Genomic DNA, 12049 nt, shown 5'->3' with positions numbered 1-12049 from the left:
TTATATTCAACATATATCCTAACCCCAATTCACTTTTTTATCTGTTCCCCTGAAACCCATTATAGTACCTTTTGTATAAATAAGTACGAATTTTAAAAACCAACTCCCTACCTCCACTCAAAACACCAATTGATAATCTAATACCGAATTTCAAAATTCCAGTTCTACCCTTTACAAAATCACAAATTGTACAAAATTCGATACCATATAGAAAATACCAAAAGATACCAAATTTTGTACCATTTAGCACTTTTCGTACACAATTTTCCAAAACTACCGCAATCCTACGCTCCAACAGTAATCTGTTCAAGCAAATACAAATTGCGAATTCCGTACCATTTAGTACTGCTTCGTGCACATTAGTACGATTTTCCAAAGCTACCTCCATCTCTCCATTCTATATTCCAACAGTAATCTTAATTCCAAATTTCATGATTCCAGCTCTTCAAATCCAAATCATACTAAACTCACTACCATTTAGGACTTTGGTACCACTTTCTTACTCTTCATCAGTGACCCCCATTCCAAATTTCAGGATTCCGGCCCTATTCGTTAACCCATATCCAAATTGTACTATATTTAGTACTTTTCGCATACTTTTAATTCGAATTTCCAAAAACCTTTCTTTGTTAATCTCCATCAGTGACCTTCATTCCAAATTTCAGGATTCCAGCTCTATTCGTTCACCCAAACCCAGATTTTGCTAAATTTAGTACCATTTATTACTTTTCGCACACTTATAGTTCGAATTTCCAAAACATTTTATTTTTACTCTTCATCAGTGATTCTCATTCCAAATTTCAGGATTCCAGCTCTATCCGTTCACCCAAATCCAAATTGTATTAAATTTAGTACCATTTAGAACTTTTCGTGCACTTATAGTTCTAATTTCTAAAAACCTTTCTTTGTTACTCTCCATCAGTGACCCTCATTACAAATTTCAGGATTCAAGTGACCCTTATTTCAAATTTCAATATTCCAGCTCTATCCGTTCACCCAAATACAAATTGTACTAAATTTAGTACCATTTAGTACTTTTCGTACCCTTATATTTCGAATTTACAAAAACCTTTCATTGTTACTCTTCATCAGTGACCCTCATTCCAAATGTCTGTATTGCAGATCAATCCGTTCACCCAAATCCAAATTGTACTTTATTTAGTACCATTTAGTACTTTTCCTATACTTTTAATTCGAATTTCCAAAAACCTTTCTTTTTTACTCTCCATCAGTGACCTTAATTCCAAATTTCAGGATTACAGCCCTATCCTTTCACCCAAATCCAAATTGTACTAAATTTAGTACATTTCGTTAACTTATAGTTCGAATTTCTAAAAACCTTTCTTTGTTACTCTCCATCAGTGACCCTCATTACAAATTTCAGGATTTCAGCTCATTCCGTTCACCCAAATCCAAATTGTACTAAATTTAGTACCATTTAGAACTTTTCGTGCACTTATAGTTCGAATTTCCAAAAACCTTTCTTTGTTACTCTCCACCAGTGACCCTAATTTCAAATTTCAGGATTCCAGCTCTATCCGTTCACCCCAATCCAAATTGTACTAAATTTAGTACCATTTAGTACTTTTCGTTCCCTTATAGTACGAATTTACAAAAACCTTTCATTGTTACTCTTCATCAGTAACCCTCATTCCAAATGTCTGTATTCCATCTCAATCCGTTTACCCAAATCAAAATTGTACTAAATTTAGTACCATTTAGTACTTTTCGTACCCTTATAGTTCGAATTTCCAAAAACCTTTCATTGTTACTCTTCATCAGTGACCCTCATTCCAAATATTTGTATTTCAGCTCTATCCGTTCACCCAAATCCAAATTGTACTAAATTTAGTACCATTTAGTACTATTCGTGCACTTATGGTTCGAATTTCCAAAAACCTTTTTTTGTTACTCTCCACAATTGACCCTAATTTCAAATTTGAGGATTCCAGCTCTATCCGGTCACACAAATCCAAATTGTACTAAATTAAGTACCATTTAGTACTTTTCGTACCCTTGTAGTTCGAATTTCCGAAAAACCTTTGGTACATCTTTCTAATCCCTCCATCAGTTACCCTCATTCCAAATTTCAGAATTTTAACTCTTCACGTTTGCCTAATACCAAGGGTACCATATTTAGTACCTTTTAGTACTTTTCGTACACTTCTAGGTCGAATTTTCAAAAACCCAGCCTTATCTCACCCCTGCACACCAACAGCAACCTACACCCAAAATTTCAACTTTCTATCTTCAGCGGTTTCGTCTGGGCGCTGATGAATCAGTCAGTCAGTCAGTGAATACCTCTCCTCACTGCTCTTTTATATATATAGATTGAGCTTTTGTGTGGGAGGTAACAGAAAGTGTGGATCTAAACATTCTACCGACCGATCCAAAGTCACATTTGTGGGCTAGAAACATGGGTTTCCTTGATCCTTACTGCTATTACAAATATCTTCTAGAAATTATATCCCTTTCTATTGCCGTTCAAAAGAACACAACCTTAACAATTATTTCAAACTTTAGTGTTTCTTATCTCTGAGCATTTGGTATGCGAATGTGTTTGCATAATGCGGGCTAGTGTCCGCAAAGGGCATACATAAAATCATTTATTTTTATGGCAACAAAAGCGTAATATTTTTTAACTGTGACAATTATTTATCTGTTTTTGTTTTGGTTGGCAAGCAACCCGACGGCAGGCAGTCAGGCTGGCAAACGGGCAATCCCTCTAAGCTATGGTAAAGAGGCTACAAATGCCCATTATGCATTAAATTACATAAATAATTGGGTGTAATTTCGTTTAGTTTTGTTTTCTCCGTTTCGGTGAAATGTTGTTTAGCTTTCATGGCTAGTGGTGGTGTTGAACCTATTTGACTAGGTTATGGCCATAAGTGGAGCACTCAGTGTAATTATATGCATAGCAGTGGCATTTGCAAATGTTTTTTTGTTATTCATTAAATTTCCTTTTGTTGGTATCGTGCTGTTTGTTTTCTCCATCTCGCTCCCCACAACACACATACACACCAGGTCCTTGTGGTCAAATGCGAATAGATTTATATAATTAAAACCGCATTGAGTGTTTTAATTGTTGTTAGTTTGGAAAATATTGTTTTTTTTTTTTTCAAATGCATTCGTTATTAGCTGTCGATGTGCCCAAATTGAAAACAAAAACAACAAAAACAGTTTGGAAATCGAAATAATTGACCAATTTGGTTGCGGATATTGAAGTAAAAAGGAAGAAAGAGAATGAGAGAAAAACCAAATATTAGCCACAATGTATTTGTGGTTTGTAGATTTACTTATTGTTTGCCAGCTGGTATGCTGATGCGGTTTATGTTCAACATTCTCGTTTTTTTTTCCAAATTTGATTTATTAAAATACATACATGGAATAAATATGAAATAATTGAAAAGAGAGGCCTATAGTATGGGGAAATAGAAAAAAATGCTGCTGTGCAATTGATAGCAAAATATTTTGAATGCACAAAAACGACAGTCAGAGACAGGTCAAGGGAATAATTTCAATAAAATATTCTAATTTATTTTAAAATTTCAAGCATGAAAAATATCTAATGATTTATTTCAAGCAAACGAATATTGTATGCATGTCGTTTAAATATCTTCGTAGTTTGGTTGAGCTTTCAAATATTCCAAAAACCAACATTAGAGTGCTTTGAACTTTTACCAATTAACGCCACTTGGTTCGTGTTTCTTCACCTACATATTTATAAATTAAATACAGTCTACCGTTATTGCTGTACTTAACACTTTACTATCCTATTAATTACAAATTCTTGTTGTTGCTGTTGTTGGAATTTTTCCAGACATATTTAATAACAGATAATTATTAACAACAATTCCAATGAAAATTGTTTCATGTTAATTAATTGACTATAAAGAGTTTATTTGAATACATGTATACATGGATAAATGTACAATGAATGTACATGAAATAAATATATATACAGAGTGGTAATAAATGTTTTTATCTTATGCATAGTTAAATACAAATTATTTTGTATACATTGTTTAATAAAACGCGTAAGAGAAAAATCTGAGTATTCATGCAAGAACTTAATTTACAAATTAAATATTATGCACGGTGCGCCTTAACGAATTTTAAATGGAAGGTGCTTACACCTGGGAAGTTTTTGCAGATTCTGAAACTACAATGCTCATAGATGAGAAATATTAAGAAACAAAAAAAATCGCCGGAGGGATTTTCAAATAAATCGCGATTTAAGTTCACATTTTTAGGGCTTCTTTAGGTTTTCACGATTTTGCTTGGAAACCGCGAGTTCTATGCAAATAGACCTTAAGAAAATGTTGTAGCTGTGAAAATTCTCCACAAGATTGACCTTCATTATATTTCCGTAGGTTTTGCTGTTTTTGAGATATAGAAGTTCAAATTGAGACAATGCACCCTCCTTATAAAACAATGTCAGTACTGCAATTTCCCAAATTAAACTTATAAAGGGTGTTTTTTTAAGCCCGATAGAACTTGAAATTGTAAAAAATAACACAAAAAATTAATTGTAATCAAAATTTTTTTTTATTCGAAAGATCAATACGTTACATTAACATTTGAAAATGATTTTGGGCATATGGGCACCGCGACTGTTCTTGACGAAGTGCATTCTGGACGTCCAATTTTTGCCCAATTTTTCGAGCACTGCTGGCCGTATGTCACGAATAACACGAACAATGCAGGCCTCCAAGGCATCAATTGTTGCTGGTTTATCAGCATAAACCAGTGACTTCACGTAGCCCCACAGGAAATAATCGAGAGGTGTCAAATCGCACGACCTTGGAGGCCAATTGACAGGTCCACTTCTCGAAATCAACTTATCGCCAAATTTTGATTTTAATTAAGTCGAAGGTTGCGTTCGCCGTATGGCACGTAGCGCCATTCTGTTGAAACCACATCTCCTCCGGATCAATGTCATCCATATTTTCAAACAAAAAATCATTGATCATGGTGCGGGAACGATCTCCATTGACCGTAACGCGAGCTCCGGCCTCATTTTTGAAGAAATAAGGTCCGATGATGCCACCAGCGTGAAAACCGCACCATACGGTGAATTTTTCTGGATGTAATGGAGTCTGTAGGGTCTCTTGTGGATTGGTCTCACTCCATATGCGCCAATTTTGCTTATTAACAAACCCGTTAAGCCAAAAATGCGCCTCTTCGCTGAACACAATTTTGCGATAAAACAACGGGTCATTTGCCAACTGCTGTTGCGCGAATCGACGACTGATTGTCTAAGTAAATTTCGATAATTTCGTAGCGTTGTTCAAGCGTGAGTCTGTTCATGATGATTTGTCAGAGTATATGAAACAAATAAAAAAAATTAATTTTAAAAAAAATTTAATTTTTTGTGTTACTTTTTACAAATTAAAGTTCTATCTAGCTTAAAAACACCCTTTATATCTTGGAAATGGTACAACATAGGAAAAAATAAGTCATCCAATCTTGTAGAGAATTTTTACAGCTTCAACATTTTCTTTAGTCCCATTTTGATATGACTTGCGTTTTCAAAGCAAAATCTTGAAGACTTAAGATAAAAACCTAAAAAATTTTAACTGAGCATCTATATCTCAAAAATGGTAAAACCTACGAACAAACCTAAAAGTCAGTCCTGTAGAGAATTTTCACAGCTACAAAATTTTCTTTAGACCCATTTCGATGCGGCTTGCGGTTTCCAAACAAAATCGTGAAAACCTAAAAAACTCTAAAATTGTGAATTTTGATCGCGATTAATTTAAGAATCCCTCCGGGGATTTTTTCTGTTTTTTTATACCCTCAGCCTTTAGGCTAAGGAGGGTATATACACTTTGATACGATGAAAATGTGCCTCATCGAAATAATGGTTTTAGACCCCAAGTATGTTTGGACGAAATGTGTTTCAGACAATTTGGAGTCGATCTAGCCATGTCCGTCCGTCCGTCTGTCTGTCTGTCTGTCTGTCCTGCTGGCTGGAGCGCACGATAACTCTCGAACGGATGAACCGATTCGGTTCAAATTTTGGCTTTCGTAATATTTTGCCCAAACTTAGTTTAAGTTCGAAGATGAGCTACATCGGTCCACTCCTTCCGGTACCTCCCCCACAAAAGTTCGAAAATGTTCGGAAAGTTTGTGCGCACGATAACTCTTGAAGGGAGTGACCAATTTGGTCCATACTTTGTATAGCGTAAACTTTCTACCAGAGTTATATGAGGTTTCAATATGGTCTCAATAAGTCCACTCCTTCGGGTATCTCCCACACAAAATTTCAGAAAAGTTCAGTTTAGGGCCATCTCTCGAATCGCTTTGATTTTTGTTTTAGCAACTAGTATTCATACGACGGTACAGGTTTCATCAGGGGCATGTCCATACTTCCTGAGAAAATAGCATGAAAGTTGCAAAAAACCCTATGACACCGTGTGAGGTGGTTGGAGCGCAAGATAACTCTCGAACGATCTGCCGATTCTGTCCAAAATACGGCCTTATTAATATTTTGTCCAAACATAGTTTAAGTTTGAAGATAAGCCATATCGGTCCACTCCTTCAGATACCTCCCCCACAAAAGTTCGGAAAAATTTTTCGTACGGTAACTCTTGAAGGGATTGGCCGAATTGGTCTATACTTTACATATCCTAATATATCTACCAGATATAGATCAGGTTCAAGTATGGACTATATTTGTCCACTCCATCCGGTACCTCCCACACAAAATTTCGGATAAGTTCACTTTAAGACCTAATATCGAATCATTTAGATTTTTTGTTGAAGCAACTTGCATTCGCTGCCTCAATTACGATGGTAAATTTTTTTTTAGGGGCAAGTCCATACTTCTTGAGCAAACATTTCGAAGAGTGTAAAAACCCCCTATAACACCATATCGAGCCCTTCCCGCGAAAATGATGTAAGCGACATTTTTTCGATTTTCGTTTTTTTACGGAAATCTATGAAGAATATTCCAACTCACCATCTCCCAAATTTTTAGAACTCAGCCATGTACCGTTACGAAATTAGAGCAAAAACAATTTTGATGTAAGCGCCATTTTTGCTTTTCGTGTACATTTGTTTGTGACAGCGAATTGTCGCTTACATCAAATTGCACATTTACATACCATGTCGTTATTCAACTATATTACAAGAAATGCGTTTTAATCTTATAATACTTCGAATAAATACTTGCTATAAAATTAGTGTGCTTTGTTTTTAAATTGTAGATAAGAATTACTCTAAAAATGATTTGTTTCAAATAATTTTTTTTGATGTAACCGCCACTTCTCAAATTAAAAGCCTGATTGCGTGACAGCGAAAAAGATGTAAGCGACACAAACTACCGTTATATTGAAGATATTCCACAATTTTTTTATTTTTTCAGTAAGTAGGATTTAATAACAGAACTATACCAAATTTGAATAAACAATTTTGGTTATGTCAAAAGTTATTCAATAAAAACCGTCTCCTGTAAAATTAGCTTTTTGTCGCTTACACCTTTTTCGCGGGAAGGGCTCGATATGTTGTGGCTGGAGATCCACTTCCAGAACGGTCAATGTCGATCCATTCCTTTTAGTATCTCTTCCGCAAAACTTTTGATCTTTAATCCTAAACAAAATTTTTGTCGGTTCAAACGCCCAACATTTTTAAACCCCCCTAAATACATACGTATTTTGGAAAAAAAATTGTTTCAATATACACAGGCTAAGGGTATATCTCTGTCGACAAAGCCGACTGATACTTTTTTACTTGTTTTTCTTATCTATGAACATTGCTGTTTCAGATTCCGCGAAATCTTCCCATGTGTAAGCGGTTTTCATCAAAAGTTAGTTAAGGCACACTGAGCATGATATCGTTTTATAAGGAGGCTATACAGTCAGTGCATTGTCTCATTTTGAACTTCTATATCTCGAAAACGGTAAGACCTACGAAAATATCATAAAGGTCAGTCTTGTGGAGAATTTTCACAGCTATAATATTTTCTTTAGACCCATTTACATAGGTTTCGCGGTTTCCAAGTAAAATTGTGAAAACCTATAGAACCCCTAAAAATGTGAACTTAAATCGCTATTTATTTGAAATTAATGAAAATATTTCACATCTATGAGCATTGTAGTTTCAGAATCTGCAAAAACTTCCCAGGTGTAAGCACCTTCCATTTAAATTTGGTTAAGGCACACTGTGTATGTTATAATTAATGGCCCTGACCTGCTTTAGCATAGCAAAGCCCAGGACACTGATCTTCCCGTGGTTTCACCTGGGGAGCTGGTTTTGGTAGTGAGCTATGATGTGCCGCGCGTTCACCGACAAATCAGCCTACTGAAAAAACGAAAGAAAAGAAAAACAAACCCTTCTGAAGTTGACGACCCCCGCAAACGTTTAAAGGACCATGATCTGCGAATCTGCACCTGGAATATCCGGCCTATTTATAGATAATGTGCTGTTTACGAACTCGTTGTTCCACTTCCAAGGTGCAAGTTCGATAAAACTGCCATAGAGGAAATACCATGGATTGGGAAAGGCGTCGCAACAACAACTAAGGGTGACGCACTCTATTATCCCAGCTAACAATTTTTTCCGAGGGCTCTGATTTTCGATTTTTCCGAGATTTTCTGAATATTTTTTAGAAATTTTTCTAGAAATTGTACCGATTTTCTAAAAGTTTCGTTCCGATTTCGAATAGATTTTTATACCCTCAGCATTTATGCTAACGAGGGTATATACACTTTCATACGGGCAAAATGGGCCTAATCGAAATAATGGTTTTAGACCCCAAGTATGTTTGGACGAAATCCGTTTCAGATAATTTGGAGTCGATTTAGACAAGTCAGTCTGTCTGCCTATCTGGCTTGCGTGTAGCGCACGATAACTCTCGAACGGATCAACCGATTCGATCCAAAATTTGGCTTTCGTAATATTTTGTCCAAACTTAGTTTAAGTTCCCAGATGGGTTATATCGGTCCACTCATTCCGGTATCTCCCCCACAAAAGTAAGGAAATGTTCGGAAAGTTTGTGCGCTCGATAACCGATTTGGTCCATACATTGCACATCGTGAAATTTCTACCAGACTTAGATGAGGTTCCAATCGGTCCACTCCTTCGAGTACCTCCCACACAAAATTTCGGAAAAGTTCAGTTTAAGACCTGCTCTTGAATCGCTTAGATTTTTGTTGTAGCAACTTGTATTTACTGCCCCAATACGACGGTACAAGTTTCTTTACGGGCTAGTCCATACTTCCTGAGAAAATAGCCTGAAAGGTACAAAAAAAAACCCCTATGACACCGTGTGTAGTAGTTGGAGCGCAAGATAACTCTCGAAAGGATGAGCCGATTTGGTCCAAAATTTGGTTTTCGTAATATTTTGTCCAAACTTAGTTTAAGTTCGAAGATAAGCCATATCGGTCCACACTTTCAGGTATCTCCCCCACATAAACTCAAAAATGTTTGGAAAATTGTGCGCAAGCAACTTGCATTCGCAGCCTCAATTACGACAGTAAAAGTTTTTTCAGGGGTAAGTCCATACTCCTTGAGAAAACAGCCCGAAAGTTGTAAAAAACCGCTATGGGACCAAATGTAGTGACTGGAGAGCTTGAACCGAATACTGCGTTCGTTCACACTTTGGATATTATAATATTTCTTCTAGTATTACAGAAATTCGAAGGTGGTGCTTATAGGTCCACTCCTTCGGATACGTCCCACAAAAAAGTTCGAAAATATTCACAAAAATGGTACGCGCGATTTCTCATAGATGTAGCAACCGATTTGGTCCAATCGTTGTGGTACCACCCACACAAATGTTCAACATTTTTGTGTGGTTAAGGGTCTGTTCGAGGATCCTTTGGACATTTTTACCGAAGATTTTCCTATTGGCCCTGTTTACAGCGATATTATGTTTTTCGTAGGATAGTGTCGGTTCATACGCCCAAATTTTTTCTTTTTTTTTGGAAATAAGTATTTCAATCCACACAGGCAGAGAGTATATCTCAGCCGGCAAAGCCGACTGATACTTTTTTACTTGTCTAAGGCATTTTTTGTTCGGTTTTTTTTTCGAAAAACAAAGTGATTGGTTATAAAATTCACATTTACCATATTTGATTTTTTTAAATAAATGCAACATACAAGTGTTGAAAGCTTCAAAATACTCGTGTACATTCTTCTACTGTTAATCACAAAATGACAAACAACAGGGAAAATCATTAAAACTTTTGAAATTAGAATCTTCGATAAGTAGCACATTAAAAAAATGTCTCGGAGTGGGGTTTGTTCTGCGTTGTGTCAGTATAAATGACGTCAGTGCCCAAGAATTTTTCCATTTTTTCAGAATATATAAACTTTTCTTCGAATTCTTCCAGAAGTTCTTTCAAAATTCATACCGATTTTCTTCACAAGATCAAAATTTTCAATAGTTTTTTCCAGAATTTGCGGTTTTATAGTTAGTCGGAGGATAATACATCTGATCTCCAGTTTACCCCGGTGGATGAAAGACTTGCCATAAATCGGATAAAAGCTAAATTTTTCAACACAATCCTTATTAGCGCCCATGCTCTCACCGAAGACAAGGACGAGCAGACCAAAGATATATTTTACGAGCGCTTAAATAAAACATATGACCGGTGCTCTGCCCATGACATTAAACATTTTCTAGGCGATTTTAATGCCAAATTGGAGAGGGCAATATTTTTGGTCCAACAGTCGAAAAATTCAGTCTCCACAGTGAAACAGGGACGTACGCAGGATTTCATTTCGGGGGGGGCACAACTTGACCAAAAATCATGAAAAATTCAAATGTTGTGTAGCGTTACGTAAAGCTATTTTAAGGGGTTATGCCCACTTTTAAGCATGAAAAAAGCCATTTTCATGCATTTTTTATAAAAAATCTATTAAACCTTAAGTTACCTTCTAGTTTTTTTTTTTTTTGTTTTTTTTTTTTTTTTGTTTGCGGTACCCACTGTAGGTTGAAAAAGAATAAACCGATCAGCATATATTTTTGTGGGATCATTACGAACCTAATAATCTTGTCCATTATCGAAAAGGAATTAAAAAAATCAATTTTTAAAAATTTTGAACAGTTAAAATCAAAATTTCGATTTTAACAAAAACAAAACACCGTACAAAATTGATATTTTTTCTGACTTGATATTTTTGTCCGATGGACTGGAAATTTTGGCACATATTCTATTCTATATTCTATTCTATATTTTATATGAAATAATGGTACAAAGTATATAAATTCAATAGAAAGAATTCATAATATTTAGCCCAATTTACATTAGGCGAGTTTACTTGCGGCAAGTCTCAGTTTGCAGGAGAGACACGTAAGGGGTATGGAAGTGGAAAAAAATTGCTCGTACCGGCAATTTTCAGGCAATTCCTTTTATATTTTTCGTTTTTGACATTATTTTCATTGTTTTGAAAACAAAACTTGCAGAAACAGAATTGCCTGTATAAACGCAAGAGGCAAGTTTAAAAGAGAACGAGAAAAATTGCCGCAAGAAAAATCGTTTAATGTAAATTGGGACTAAGGATACAATTTTAAATATTTACAGAGTAGGATATTTAGAATTGAAAATAGACAATATTGGGCCACGTTCGGTAATGTCGCCATGTAAAATTTATTGAAGTATATTGAAGTTTTTAATCATACAGGTCCACGTTATGGTTTGTCGCAGAATTTTACAACAACAAAGAATTGCCGTTGTCTTTACTATAGCAAGATTTTCACTATTTCGATGATCTTAGCCTAATTTTTAAGAATATCGGCTGTCGTTGTCGTTGATATGTTTCCAAATGAAAACATTAAGAAAAATTTAACAGTTTTGGAGTTATGGTGCGAAATGTATACAAATTATGGAATTTTTAGATATAAATTTTTGTGTTACTTTTTACAATTTAAAGTTCTATCTAGCTTAAAAAAACACCCTTTATTATAAAATTTATTTTTTTTCATTTCTCCAAATATTTTATTTTGGCCCTTATATACAAATTTGCTGCAAAGGCCAGAAGAAGATTTGCATTGGTTTCAGAGATATAGCCCCGAGTTGTTTAAAAAGTCGATATTTAATAA

The 12049-nt window shown here is 35.3% G+C and overlaps 1 protein-coding gene across 3 annotated transcripts in view; it reads left to right on the top strand.

Annotated features, from left to right (window-relative positions):
• The window catches only part of GluRIB (Glutamate receptor IB), a 323616-nt gene that overhangs the window by 82847 nt on the left and 228720 nt on the right, over positions 1-12049 (top strand). The window lies entirely within an intron of this gene.

The sequence above is a fragment of the Musca autumnalis genome, unplaced genomic scaffold (genome assembly GCF_047663935.1).
Source record: "Musca autumnalis isolate F117 unplaced genomic scaffold, ASM4766393v1 scaffold_4, whole genome shotgun sequence".
NCBI classification, from domain to species: domain Eukaryota; kingdom Metazoa; phylum Arthropoda; class Insecta; order Diptera; family Muscidae; genus Musca; species Musca autumnalis.
The sequence above is the reverse complement of the archived record's forward strand: the minus strand, read 5'-3'. Positions and strand labels throughout refer to the sequence as shown.